Below are 13,401 nucleotides of genomic sequence, written 5' to 3'. Positions count from 1 at the left end.
CGTATACTGGTTCCCCATGGGTGGCTGAGACTTTGGTTAATTCTTCTTCCTGCCAGGAAATTAGAGTGACATGTGCCCGTCCAAATGCCTAACAGCTACTGTCTCATTGGTTCTCCTATTCCCTTCCATCCTCTGCCAAATTGGCAACCTGTGTGAACCAGGAGGTTAAAGGGGCTGTCTCTCCAAGTTGGCAGACTGATAGTAAAGCAGTTGTAAAGTTAAACCGGAGCACCGCGAAGGGACTCTTCGTGGAGTTTTAGAAACCTTTCGTATTCACAGTGTGTCCATTCTCTAGGTTTCCCGTACATGTTACAGATGTAGTAAAATTCCCTTCAACCTGGAGAGTTGGGAGAGATTGCATGGGGGCCATGCATTACTGCATTAAAGGGTCTGCATTTGCTCACCCAATCTCACCAATCCTCTCGGTCCCAAGTGTCCAGCCTTATGCCACATCCAGCTGTCACTGTAGATAGGGTCATTCCAGGTTTCATCAGAGACCCTGAAGGAATTGTAAAGAATTTCCCTGTTTTTTGTTTTGTGTTTGAAATTCCTTTTTATAGTGGGTTTGAGCTGATTCTCGCTGCCATGTTTATGCCAGTCTAGACACACGTGACTCACTTACGGAGACATATCAATACATAGGTTTTAAGATTCTTACTAGTCAGATCAATTCCTCTGCGGGAAATATGGGGTTTTGAGTCCCTTTCACTGAGGAAGGTGTAGGTCTTGTCTATTCCATAGTTGGGTTTTGGAACGGTACCTGTGCTTAATCAACCTCTGGTTTTATGCATCACCCCACCTCTCCTTCCCCCTTAAGCAGGCATAAGAGTGTTTTCTAAATGTGAGACTCTGCTCTCTTTCCCAACTCAGTTCATGTGTAGCCATGTTTACAGGATCTTCATAAGTGATATCTTAAGATAAGTTTCTTTTTCTGTGTGACTTATTTCACTTAGAATCATCGTACCTGAATCCACTCACTTTGCTGCTACTGATCTTATGACATTGATTTCATGGCTGAGCGGTATTCCATCATACGTAAGTACCACAATTTTTGGAACCATTTTTATATTTCCTGGGATATTTAAGGTGTACCCGAGTTGAGGTTCATGTAAGCAGTGCAGCCCTAAATTTGGGGGTGGCTCTGTCTTATTGATTTTCAGTTTTCCCAAGGTATGTTCCCTAGACTGGAAGTGCCCTTGGCTCTGTAGCTCTGTTGTTTACTTGTTTTAGGGAACACAATGCACTCCTGCAGTGAGGCAGTTGGCAATTTACATCCCGCCCATCATCAAAACAAGGCTACCGGTTCTCCAGGGCCTGTCTTGCCTTTCTGTTTTTTACACATTTTGTGGATGTCCCTTTGGACCGGTGGGAATTGATACTTCTTTGTAGTGCAGATTTGCATTGCCCGCTTGCTTGCTTGGCCAAAAAGTGCGTATGCGTTTTCTCCTGAATATATTCAGGAGAAAACGCATACACCCTGTTTGGGCAAGTACATCATTTTCGAAGTTGTGCCCCTCTTCCTGTGCTTTTCAGGCGATTCCTATGTACCTTTTGAAATCTGTTTCTTGCTATTCTGCCTAGATTTCAAGTCGGCCTCGTTGCCTTCCCTCAACAGATTTTTGGACGATCGTTGTCCTTTCTTACTCTGCCATTTTGTGTAATGCTGTGCCCCTGAGCTACATTTTTCAACTCATTTTTTTGTGAACTGAACGCAAGCCCAAAATTTTGGTTCAGGACGTATACTGGTTCCCGGTGGGTGGCTGAGACTTTGGTTAATTCTTCTTCCTGCTGGGAAATTAGAGTGACATGTGACCGTCCAAATGCCTAACAGCTACTCTCTCATTGGTTCTCCCTCTTCCCTTCCATCCTCTGCCAAATTGGCAAACTGTGCGAACCAGGAGGTTAAAGGAACTGTCTCTCCAAGTTGGGAGATTGATAGCAAATCAGTCGGAAAGTCAAACCGGAGCACCACGAGAGGGACTATTCTTTGAGTTTTAGAAACCTTTCGTATTCAGAATGTGTCCATTCTCTAGGTTTCCCGGACATGTTATAGCTGTAGTAATATTCCCTTCAACCTGGAGAGTTGGGAGAGATTGCATGGGGGCCATGCATTACTGCATTAAAGGGTCTGCATTTGCTCACCCAATCTCACCAATCCTCTCGGTCCCAAGTGTCCAGCCTTATGCCACATCCAGCTGTCACTGTAGATAGGGTCATTCCAGGTTTCATCAGAGACCCTGAAGGAATTGTAAAGAATTTCCCTGATTTTTGTTTTGTGTTTGAAATTCCTTTTTATAGTGGGTTTGAGCTGATTCTCGCTGCCATGTTTATGCCAGTCTAGACACACGTGACTCACTTACGGAGACATATCAATACATAGGTTTTAAGATTCTTACTAGTCAGATCAATTCCTCTGCGGGAAATATGGGGTTTTGAGTCCCTTTCACTGAGGAAGGTGTAGGTCTTGTCTATTCCATAGTTGGGTTTTGGAACGGTACCTGTGCTTATATCAAACTCTGGTTTTATGCATCACCCCACCTCTCCTTCCCCCTTAAGCAGGCATAAGAGTGTTTTCTAAATGTGAGACTCTGCTCTCTTTCCCAACTCAGTTCATGTGTAGCCATGTTTACAGGATCTTCATAAGTGATATCTTAAGATAAGTTTCTTTTTCTGTGTGACTTATTTCACTTAGAATCATCGTACCTGAATCCACTCACTTTGCTGCTACTGATCTTATGACATTGATTTCATGGCTGAGGGGTATTCCATCGTACGTAAGTACCACAATTTTTTGAACCATTTTTATATTTCCTGGGATATTTAAGGTGTACCCAAGTTGAGGTTCTTGTAAGCAGTGCAGCCCTAAATTTGGGGGTGGCTCTGTCTTATTCATTTTCAGTTTTCCCAAGGTATATTCCCTAGACTGCAAGTGACCTTGGCTCTGTAGCTCTGTTGTTTTCTTGTGTTAGGGAACACAATGCACTCCTCCAGTGAGGCAGTTGGCAATTTACATCCCGCCCATCATCATAACAAGGCTACCTGTTCTCAAGGGCCTGTCTTGCCTTTCTGGTTTTTACACATATTGTGGATGTCCCTTTGGACCGGTCGGAAGTGATACTTCTTTGTAGTGCAGATTTGCATTGCTCGCTTGCTTGCTTGGTCAAAAAGGGCGTATGCATTTTCTCCTGAATATATTCAGGAGAAAACTCATACGCCCTTTTTGTCCAACTGCATCATTGTCGAAGTTGTGCCCCTCTTCCTGTGCTTTACAGGCGATTCCTACGTACCTCTTGAAATCTGTTTCCTGATATTCTGCATCAATTTCACGTCCGCCTCATTGCCTTCCGTCAACAGATTTTTGGACGATAGTTGTCCTTTATTACTCTGCCAGTTTGTGAATTGCTGTGCCCCCGAGCTCCAGTTTTCAACTCGTTTTTTGTGAGCTGAACGCAAGCCCAAAATTTTGGTTCAGGACGTATACTGGTTCCCGGTGGGTGGCTGAGACTTTGGTTAATTCTTCTTCCTGCTGGGAAATTAGAGTGACATGTGACCGTCCAAATGCCTAACAGCTACTCTCTCATTGGTTCTCCCTCTTCCCTTCCATCCTCTGCCAAATTGGCAACCTGTGCGAACCAGGAGGTTAAAGGAACTGTCTCTCCAAGTTGGGAGATTGATAGCAAATCAGTCGGAAAGTCAAACCGGAGCACCACGAGAGGGACTATTCTTTGAGTTTTAGAAACCTTTCGTATTCAGAGTGTGTCCATTCTCTAGGTTTCCCGGATATGTTATAGCTGTAGTAATATTCCCTTCAACCTGGAGAGTTGGGACCCATGGAATGGGGGTCACGCATTATTGCTTTAAAGGGTCTGCATTTGCTCACCCAATCTCACCAATCCTCTCAGTCCCAAGTGTCCAGCCTTATGCCACATCTAGCTGTCATTGTAGATAGGGTCATTCCACGTTTCATCAGAGACCCTGAAGGAATTGTAAAGAATTTCCCTGTTTTTTTGTTTTGTGTTTGAAATTCCTTTTTATAGTGGGTTTGAGCTGATTCTCGCTGCCATGTTTATGCCAGTCTAGACACACTTGATTCCCTTACGGTGACATATCAATACATAGGTTTTAAGATTCTTACTAGTCAGATCAATTCCTCTGCGGGAAATATGTGTTTTTGAGTCCCTTTCACTAAGGAAGGTGTAGGTCTTGTCTCTTCCTCAGTTGGTTTTTGGAACAGTATCTGTGCTTATATCAAACTCTGATTTTATGCATCACCCCACCTCTCCTTCCCCTTAAGCAGGCATAAGAGTGTTTTGTAAATGTGAGACTCTGTTCTCTTTCCTAACTCAGTTCATGTGTAGCCATGTTTACAGGATCTTCATAAGTGGTATCTTATGATAAGTTTCTTTTTCTGTGTGACTTATTTCACTTAGAATCATCGTACCTGAATCCACTCACTTTGCTGCTACTGATCTTATGACATTGATTTCATGGCTGAGGGGTATTCCATCATACGTAATTACCACAATGTTTTGAACCATTTTTATATTTCCTGGGCTTTTTAAGGTGTACCCAAGTTGAGGTTCTTGTAAGCAGTGCAGCCCTAAATTTGGGGGTGGCTCTGTCTTATTGATTTTCAGTTTTCCCAAGGTATGTTCCCTAGACTGGAAGTGCCCTTGGCTCTGTAGCTCTGTTGTTTACTTGTTTTAGGGAACACAATGCACTCCTGCAGTGAGGCAGTTGGCAATTTACATCCCGCCCATCATCATAACAAGGCTACCTGTTCTGCAGGGCCTGTCTTGCCTTTTAGGTTTTTACCCATTTTGTGGATGTCACATTTGACCGGTGGGAAGTGATACTTCTTTGTAGTGCAGATTTTCATTTCCCGCTTGCTTGCTTGGCCAAACAGGGCTTATGCGTTTTCTCCTGAATATATTCAGGAGAAAACGCATAAGCCCTGTTTGGCCAAGTGCATCATTGTCAAAGTTGTGCCCCTCTTCCTGTGCTTTACAGGAGATTCCTACGTACCTCTTGAAATCTGTTTCCTGCTATTCTGCCTAGCTTTCAAGTCGGCCCCGTTGCCTTCCCTCAAAAGATTTTTGGACGATAGTTATCCTTTATTACTCTGCCAGTTTGTGTATTGCTGTGCCCCTCAGCTCCATTTTTCAACTCGTTTTTTGTGAGCTGAACGCAAGTCCAAAATTTTGGTTCAGGACGTATACTGGTTCCCCATGGGTGGCTGAGACTTTGGTTAATTCTTCTTCCTGCCAGGAAATTAGAGTGACATGTGCCCGTCCAAATGCCTAACAGCTACTGTCTCATTGGTTCTCCTATTCCCTTCCATCCTCTGCCAAATTGGCAACCTGTGTGAACCAGGAGGTAAAAGGGGCTGTCTCTCCAAGTTGGCAGATTGATAGTAAAGCAGTTGTAAAGTTAAACCGGAGCACCGCGAGAGGGACTCTTCGTGGAGTTTTAGAAACCTTTCGTATTCACAGTGTGTCCATTCTCTAGGTTTCCCGGACATGTTACAGATGTAGTAAAATTCCCTTCAACCTGGAGAGTTGGGAGAGATTGCATGGGGGCCATGCATTACTGCATTAAAGGGTCTGCATTTGCTCACCCAATCTCACCAATCCTCTCGGTCCCAAGTGTCCAGCCTTATGCCACATCCAGCTGTCACTGTAGATAGGGTCATTCCAGGTTTCATCAGAGACCCTGAAGGAATTGTAAAGAATTTCCCTGTTTTTTGTTTTGTGTTTGAAATTCCTTTTTATAGTGGGTTTGAGCTGATTCTCGCTGCCATGTTTATGCCAGTCTAGACACACGTGACTCACTTACGGAGACATATCAATACATAGGTTTTAAGATTCTTACTAGTCAGATCAATTCCTCTGCGGGAAATATGGGGTTTTGAGTCCCTTTCACTGAGGAAGGTGTAGGTCTTGTCTATTCCATAGTTGGGTTTTGGAACGGTACCTGTGCTTATATCAAACTCTGGTTTTATGCATCACCCCACCTCTCCTTCCCCCTTAAGCAGGCATAAGAGTGTTTTCTAAATGTGAGACTCTGCTCTCTTTCCCAACTCAGTTCATGTGTAGCCATGTTTACAGGATCTTCATAAGTGATATCTTAAGATAAGTTTCTTTTTCTGTGTGACTTATTTCACTTAGAATCATCGTACCTGAATCCACTCACTTTGCTGCTACTGATCTTATGACATTGATTTCATGGCTGAGCGGTATTCCATCATACGTAAGTACCACAATTTTTGGAACCATTTTTATATTTCCTGGGATATTTAAGGTGTACCCGAGTTGAGGTTCATGTAAGCAGTGCAGCCCTAAATTTGGGGGTGGCTCTGTCTTATTGATTTTCAGTTTTCCCAAGGTATGTTCCCTAGACTGGAAGTGCCCTTGGCTCTGTAGCTCTGTTGTTTACTTGTTTTAGGGAACACAATGCACTCCTGCAGTGAGGCAGTTGGCAATTTACATCCCGCCCATCATCAAAACAAGGCTACCGGTTCTCCAGGGCCTGTCTTGCCTTTCTGTTTTTTACACATTTTGTGGATGTCCCTTTGGACCGGTGGGAATTGATACTTCTTTGTAGTGCAGATTTGCATTGCCCGCTTGCTTGCTTGGCCAAAAAGTGCGTATGCGTTTTCTCCTGAATATATTCAGGAGAAAACGCATACACCCTGTTTGGGCAAGTACATCATTTTCGAAGTTGTGCCCCTCTTCCTGTGCTTTTCAGGCGATTCCTATGTACCTTTTGAAATCTGTTTCTTGCTATTCTGCCTAGATTTCAAGTCGGCCTCGTTGCCTTCCCTCAACAGATTTTTGGACGATCGTTGTCCTTTCTTACTCTGCCACTTTGTGTAATGCTGTGCCCCTGAGCTACATTTTTCAACTCATTTTTTGTGAACTGAACGCAAGCCCAAAATTTTGGTTCAGGACGTATACTGGTTCCCGGTGGGTGGCTGAGACTTTGGTTAATTCTTCTTCCTGCTGGGAAATTAGAGTGACATGTGACCGTCCAAATGCCTAACAGCTACTCTCTCATTGGTTCTCCCTCTTCCCTTCCATCCTCTGCCAAATTGGCAACTGTGCGAACCAGGAGGTTAAAGGAACTGTCTCTCCAAGTTGGGAGATTGATAGCAAATCAGTCGGAAAGTCAAACCGGAGAACCACGAGAGGGACTATTCTTTGAGTTTTAGAAACCTTTCGTATTCAGAGTGTGTCCATTCTCTAGGTTTCCCGGACATGTTATAGCTGTAGTAATATTCCCTTCAACCTGGAGAGTTGGGAGAGATTGCATGGGGGCCATGCATTACTGCATTAAAGGGTCTGCATTTGCTCACCCAATCTCACCAATCCTCTCGGTCCCAAGTGTCCAGCCTTATGCCACATCCAGCTGTCACTGTAGATAGGGTCATTCCAGGTTTCATCAGAGACCCTGAAGGAATTGTAAAGAATTTCCCTGTTTTTTTGTTTTGTGTTTGAAATTCCTTTTTATAGTGGGTTTGAGCTGATTCTCGCTGCCATGTTTATGGCAGTCTAGACACACGTGACTCACTTACGGAGACATATCAATACATAGGTTTTAAGATTCTTACTAGTCAGATCAATTCCTCTGCGGGAAATATGGGGTTTTGAGTCCCTTTCACTGAGGAAGGTGTATGTCTTGTCTATTCCATAGTTGGGTTTTGGAACGGTACCTGTGCTTATATCAAACTCTGGTTTTATGCATCACCCCACCTCTCCTTCCCCCTTAAGCAGGCATAAGAGTGTTTTCTAAATGTGAGACTCTGCTCTCTTTCCCAACTCAGTTCATGTGTAGCCATGTTTACAGGATCTTCATAAGTGATATCTTAAGATAAGTTTCTTTTTCTGTGTGACTTATTTCACTTAGAATCATCGTACCTGAATCCACTCACTTTGCTGCTACTGATCTTATGACATTGATTTCATGGCTGAGGGGTATTCCATCGTACGTAAGAACCACAATTTTTTGAACCATTTTTATATTTCCTGGGATATTTAAGGTGTACCCAAGTTGAGGTTTTGTAAGCAGTGCAGCCCTAAATTTGGGGGTGGCTCTGTCTTATTCATTTTCAGTTTTCCCAAGGTATATTCCCTAGACTGCAAGTGACCTTGGCTCTGTAGCTCTGTTGTTTTCTTGTTTTAGGGAACACAATGCACTCCTCCAGTGAGGCAGTTGGCAATTTACATCCCGCCCATCATCATAACAAGGCTACCTGTTCTCAAGGGCCTGTCTTGCCTTTCTGGTTTTTACACATATTGTGGATGTCCCTTTGGACCGGTCGGAAGTGATACTTCTTTGTAGTGCATATTTGCATTGCTCCCTTGCTTGCTTGGTCAAAAAGGGCGTATGCATTTTCTCCTGAATATATTCAGGAGAAAACTCATACGCCCTTTTTGTCCAACTGCATCATTGTCGAAGTTGTGCCCCTCTTCCTGTGCTTTACAGGCGATTCCTACGTACCTCTTGAAATCTGTTTCCTGATATTCTGCATCAATTTCACGTCCGCCTCATTGCTTTCCGTCAACAGATTTTTGGACGATAGTTGTCCTTTATTACTCTGCCAGTTTGTGAATTGCTGTGCCCCCGAGCTCCAGTTTTCAACTCGTTTTTTGTGAGCTGAACGCAAGTCCAAAATTTTGGTTCAGGACCTATAGTCGTTCCCGATGGGTGGCTGAGAATTTGGTTAATTCTTCTTCCTGCCGGGAAATTAGAGTGACATGTGCCCGCCTAAATGCCTAACAGCTACTCTCTCATTGGTTCTCCTATTCCCTTCCATCCTCTGCCAAATTGGCAACCTGTGTGTACCAGGAGGTTAAAGGGGCTGTCTCTCCAAGTTGGCAGATTGATAGTAAAGCAGTTGTAAAGTTAAACCGGAGCACCGCGAGAGGGACTCTTCGTGGAGTTTTAGAAACCATTCGTATTCACAGTGTGTCCATTCTCTAGGTTTCCCGTACATGTTATAGCTGTAGTAATATTCCCTTCAACCTGGAGAGTTGGGACAGATGGCATGGGGGCCTTGCATTATTGCATTAAAGGGTGTGCATTTGCTCACCCAATCTCACCAATCCTCTTGGTCCCAAGTGTCCAGCCTTATGCCACATCCTGCTGTCATTGTAGATAGGGCCATTCCAGGTTTCATCAGAGACCCTGAAGGAATTGTTAAGAATTTCCCTGTTTTTTTGTTTTGTGTTTGAAATTCCTTTTTATAGTGGGTTTGAGCTGATTCTCACTGCCATATATAAGCCAGTCTAGACACACTTGATTCCCTTATGGAGACATATCAATACATAGGTTTTAAGATTCTTACTAGTCAGATCTATTCTTCTGCGGGAAATATGGGGTTTGAGTCCCTTTCACTGAGGAAGGTGTAGGTCTTGTCTATTCCATAGTTGGTTTATGGAACGGTACCTGTGCTTATATCAATCTTTGGTTTTATGCATCACCCCACGTCTCCTTCCCCCTTAAGCAGGCATAAGAGTGTTTTCTAAATGTGAGACTCTGCTCTCTTTCCTAACTCAGTTCATGTGTAGCCATGTTTACAGGAACTTCATAAGTGATATCTTATGATAAGTTTCTTTTTCTGTGTGACTTATTTCACTTAGAATCATCGTACCTGAATCCACTCACTTTGCTGCTACTGGTCTTATGACATTGATTTCATGGCTGAGTGATATTCCATCATACGTAAGTACCACTATTTTTTGAACCATTTTTACATTTCCTGGGATATTTAAGGTGTACCGAAGTTGAGGTTCTTGTAAGCAGTGCAGCCCTAAATTTGGGGGTGGCTCTGTCTTATTGATTTTCAGTTTTCCCAAGGTATATTCCCTAGACTGGAAGTGCCGTTGGCTCTGTAGCTCTGTTGTTTACTTGTTTTAGGGAACACAATGCACTCCTGCAGTGAGGCAGTTGGCAATTTACATCCCGCCCATCATCAAAACAAGTCTACCGGTTCTCCAGGGCCTGTCTTGCCTTTCTGTTTTTTACACATTTTGTGGATGTCCCTTTGGACCGGTGGGAATTGATACTTCTTTGTAGTGCAGATTTGCATTGCCCGCTTGCTTGCTTGGCCAAAAAGTGCGTATGCGTTTTCTCCTGAATATATTCAGGAGAAAACGCATACACCCTGTTTGGGCAAGTACATCATTTTCGAAGTTGTGCCCCTCTTCCTGTGCTTTTCAGGCGATTCCTATGTACCTTTTGAAATCTGTTTCTTGCTATTCTGCTTAGATTTCAAGTCGGCCTCGTTGCCTTCCCTCAACAGATTTTTGGACGATCGTTGTCCTTTCTTACTCTGCCATTTTGTGTAATGCTGTGCCCCTGAGCTACATTTTTCAACTCATTTTTTTGTGAACTGAACGCAAGCCCAAAATTTTGGTTCAGGATGTATACTGGTTCCCGGTGGGTGGCTGAGACTTTGGTTAATTCTTCTTCCTGCTGGGAAATTAGAGTGACATGTGACCGTCCAAATGCCTAACAGCTACTCTCTCATTGGTTCTCCCTCTTCCCTTCCATCCTCTGCCAAATTGGCAACCTGTGCGAACCAGGAGGTTAAAGGAACTGTCTCTCCAAGTTGGGAGATTGATAGCAAATCAGTCGGAAAGTCAAACCGGAGCACCACGAGAGGGACTATTCTTTGAGTTTTAGAAAACTTTCGTATTCAGAGTGTGTCCATTCTCTAGGTTTCCCGGACATGTTATAGCTGTAGTAATATTCCCTTCAACCTGGAGAGTTGGGACCCATGGAATGGGGGCCACGCATTATTGCTTTAAAGGGTCTGCATTTGCTCACCCAATCTCACCAATCCTCTCAGTCCCAAGTGTCCAGCCTTATGCCACATCTAGCTGTCATTGTAGATAGGGTCATTCCACGTTTCATCAGAGACCCTGAAGGAATTGTAAAGAATTTCCCTGTTTTTTTGTTTTGTGTTTGAAATTCCTTTTTATAGTGGGTTTGAGCTGATTCTCGCTGCCATGTTTATGCCAGTCTAGACACACTTGATTCCCTTACGGTGACATATCAATACATAGGTTTTAAGATTCTTACTAGTCAGATCAATTCCTCTGCGGGAAATATGTGTTTTTGAGTCCCTTTCACTAAGGAAGGTGTAGGTCTTGTCTCTTCCTCAGTTGGTTTTTGGAACAGTATCTGTGCTTATATCAAACTCTGATTTTATGCATCACCCCACCTCTCCTTCCCCCTTAAGCAGGCATAAGAGTGTTTTGTAAATGTGAGACTCTGTTCTCTTTCCTAACTCAGTTCATGTGTAGCCATGTTTACAGGATCTTCATAAGTGATATCTTATGATAAGTTTCTTTTTCTGTGTGACTTATTTCACTTAGAATCATCGTACCTGAATCCACTCACTTTGCTGCTACTTATCTTATGACATTGATTTCATGGCTGAGGGGTATTCCATCATACGTAATTACCACAATGTTTTGAACCATTTTTATATTTCCTGGGCTTTTTAAGGTGTACCCAAGTTGAGGTTCTTGTAAGCAGTGCAGCCCTAAATTTGGGGGTGGCTCTGTCTTATTGATTTTCAGTTTTCCCAAGGTATGTTCCCTAGACTGGAAGTGCCCTTGGCTCTGTAGCTCTGTTGTTTACTTGTTTTAGGGAACACAATGCACTCCTGCAGTGAGGCAGTTGGCAATTTACATCCCGCCCATCATCATAACAAGGCTACCTGTTCTGCAGGGCCTGTCTTGCCTTTTAGGTTTTTACCCATTTTGTGGATGTCACATTTGACCGGTGGGAAGTGATACTTCTTTGTAGTGCAGATTTTCATTTCCCGCTTGCTTGCTTGGCAAACAGGGCTTATGCGTTTTCTCCTGAATATATTCAGGAGAAAACGCATAAGCCCTGTTTGGCCAAGTGCATCATTGTCAAAGTTGTGCCCCTCTTCCTGTGCTTTACAGGAGATTCCTACGTACCTCTTGAAATCTGTTTCCTGCTATTCTGCCAGGCTTTCAAGTCGGCCCCGTTGCCTTCCCTCAAAAGATTTTTGGACGATAGTTATCCTTTATTACTCTGCCAGTTTGTGTATTGCTGTGCCCCTCAGCTCCATTTTTCAACTCGTTTTTTGTGAGCTGAACGCAAGTCCAAAATTTTGGTTCAGGACGTATACTGGTTCCCCATGGGTGGCTGAGACTTTGGTTAATTCTTCTTCCTGCCAGGAAATTAGAGTGACATGTGCCCGTCCAAATGCCTAACAGCTACTGTCTCATTGGTTCTCCTATTCCCTTCCATCCTCTGCCAAATTGGCAACCTGTGTGAACCAGGAGGTTAAAGGGGCTGTCTCTCCAAGTTGGCAGATTGATGGTAAAGCAGTTGTAAAGTTAAACCGGAGCACCGCGAAGGGACTCTTCGTGGAGTTTTAGAAACCTTTCGTATTCACAGTGTGTCCATTCTCTAGGTTTCCCGTACATGTTACAGATGTAGTAAAATTCCCTTCAACCTGGAGAGTTGGGAGAGATTGCATGGGGGCCATGCATTACTGCATTAAAGGGTCTGCATTTGCTCACCCAATCTCACCAATCCTCTCGGTCCCAAGTGTCCAGCCTTATGCCACATCCAGCTGTCACTGTAGATAGGGTCATTCCAGGTTTCATCAGAGACCCTGAAGGAATTGTAAAGAATTTCCCTGTTTTTTGTTTTGTGTTTGAAATTCCTTTTTATAGTGGGTTTGAGCTGATTCTCGCTGCCATGTTTATGCCAGTCTAGACACACGTGACTCACTTACGGAGACATATCAATACATAGGTTTTAAGATTCTTACTAGTCAGATCAATTCCTCTGCGGGAAATATGGGGTTTTGAGTCCCTTTCACTGAGGAAGGTGTAGGTCTTGTCTATTCCATAGTTGGGTTTTGGAACGGTACCTGTGCTTATATCAAACTCTGGTTTTATGCATCACCCCACCTCTCATTCCCCCTTAAGCAGGCATAAGAGTGTTTTCTAAATGTGAGACTCTGCTCTCTTTCCCAACTCAGTTCATGTGTAGCCATGTTTACAGGATCTTCATAAGTGATATCTTAAGATAAGTTTCTTTTTCTGTGTGACTTATTTCACTTAGAATCATCGTACCTGAATCCACTCACTTTGCTGCTACTGATCTTATGACATTGATTTCATGGCTGAGCGGTATTCCATCATACGTAAGTACCACAATTTTTGGAACCATTTTTATATTTCCTGGGATATTTAAGGTGTACCCGAGTTGAGGTTCATGTAAGCAGTGCAGCCCTAAATTTGGGGGTGGCTCTGTCTTATTGATTTTCAGTTTTCCCAAGGTATGTTCCCTAGACTGGAAGTGCCCTTGGCTCTGTAGCTCTGTTGTTTACTTGTTTTAGGGAACACA

The sequence above is a fragment of the Mesoplodon densirostris genome, unplaced genomic scaffold (assembly GCF_025265405.1).
Source record: "Mesoplodon densirostris isolate mMesDen1 unplaced genomic scaffold, mMesDen1 primary haplotype scaffold_35, whole genome shotgun sequence".
NCBI classification, from domain to species: domain Eukaryota; kingdom Metazoa; phylum Chordata; class Mammalia; order Artiodactyla; family Ziphiidae; genus Mesoplodon; species Mesoplodon densirostris.
This window is presented reverse-complemented; position numbering follows the sequence as displayed.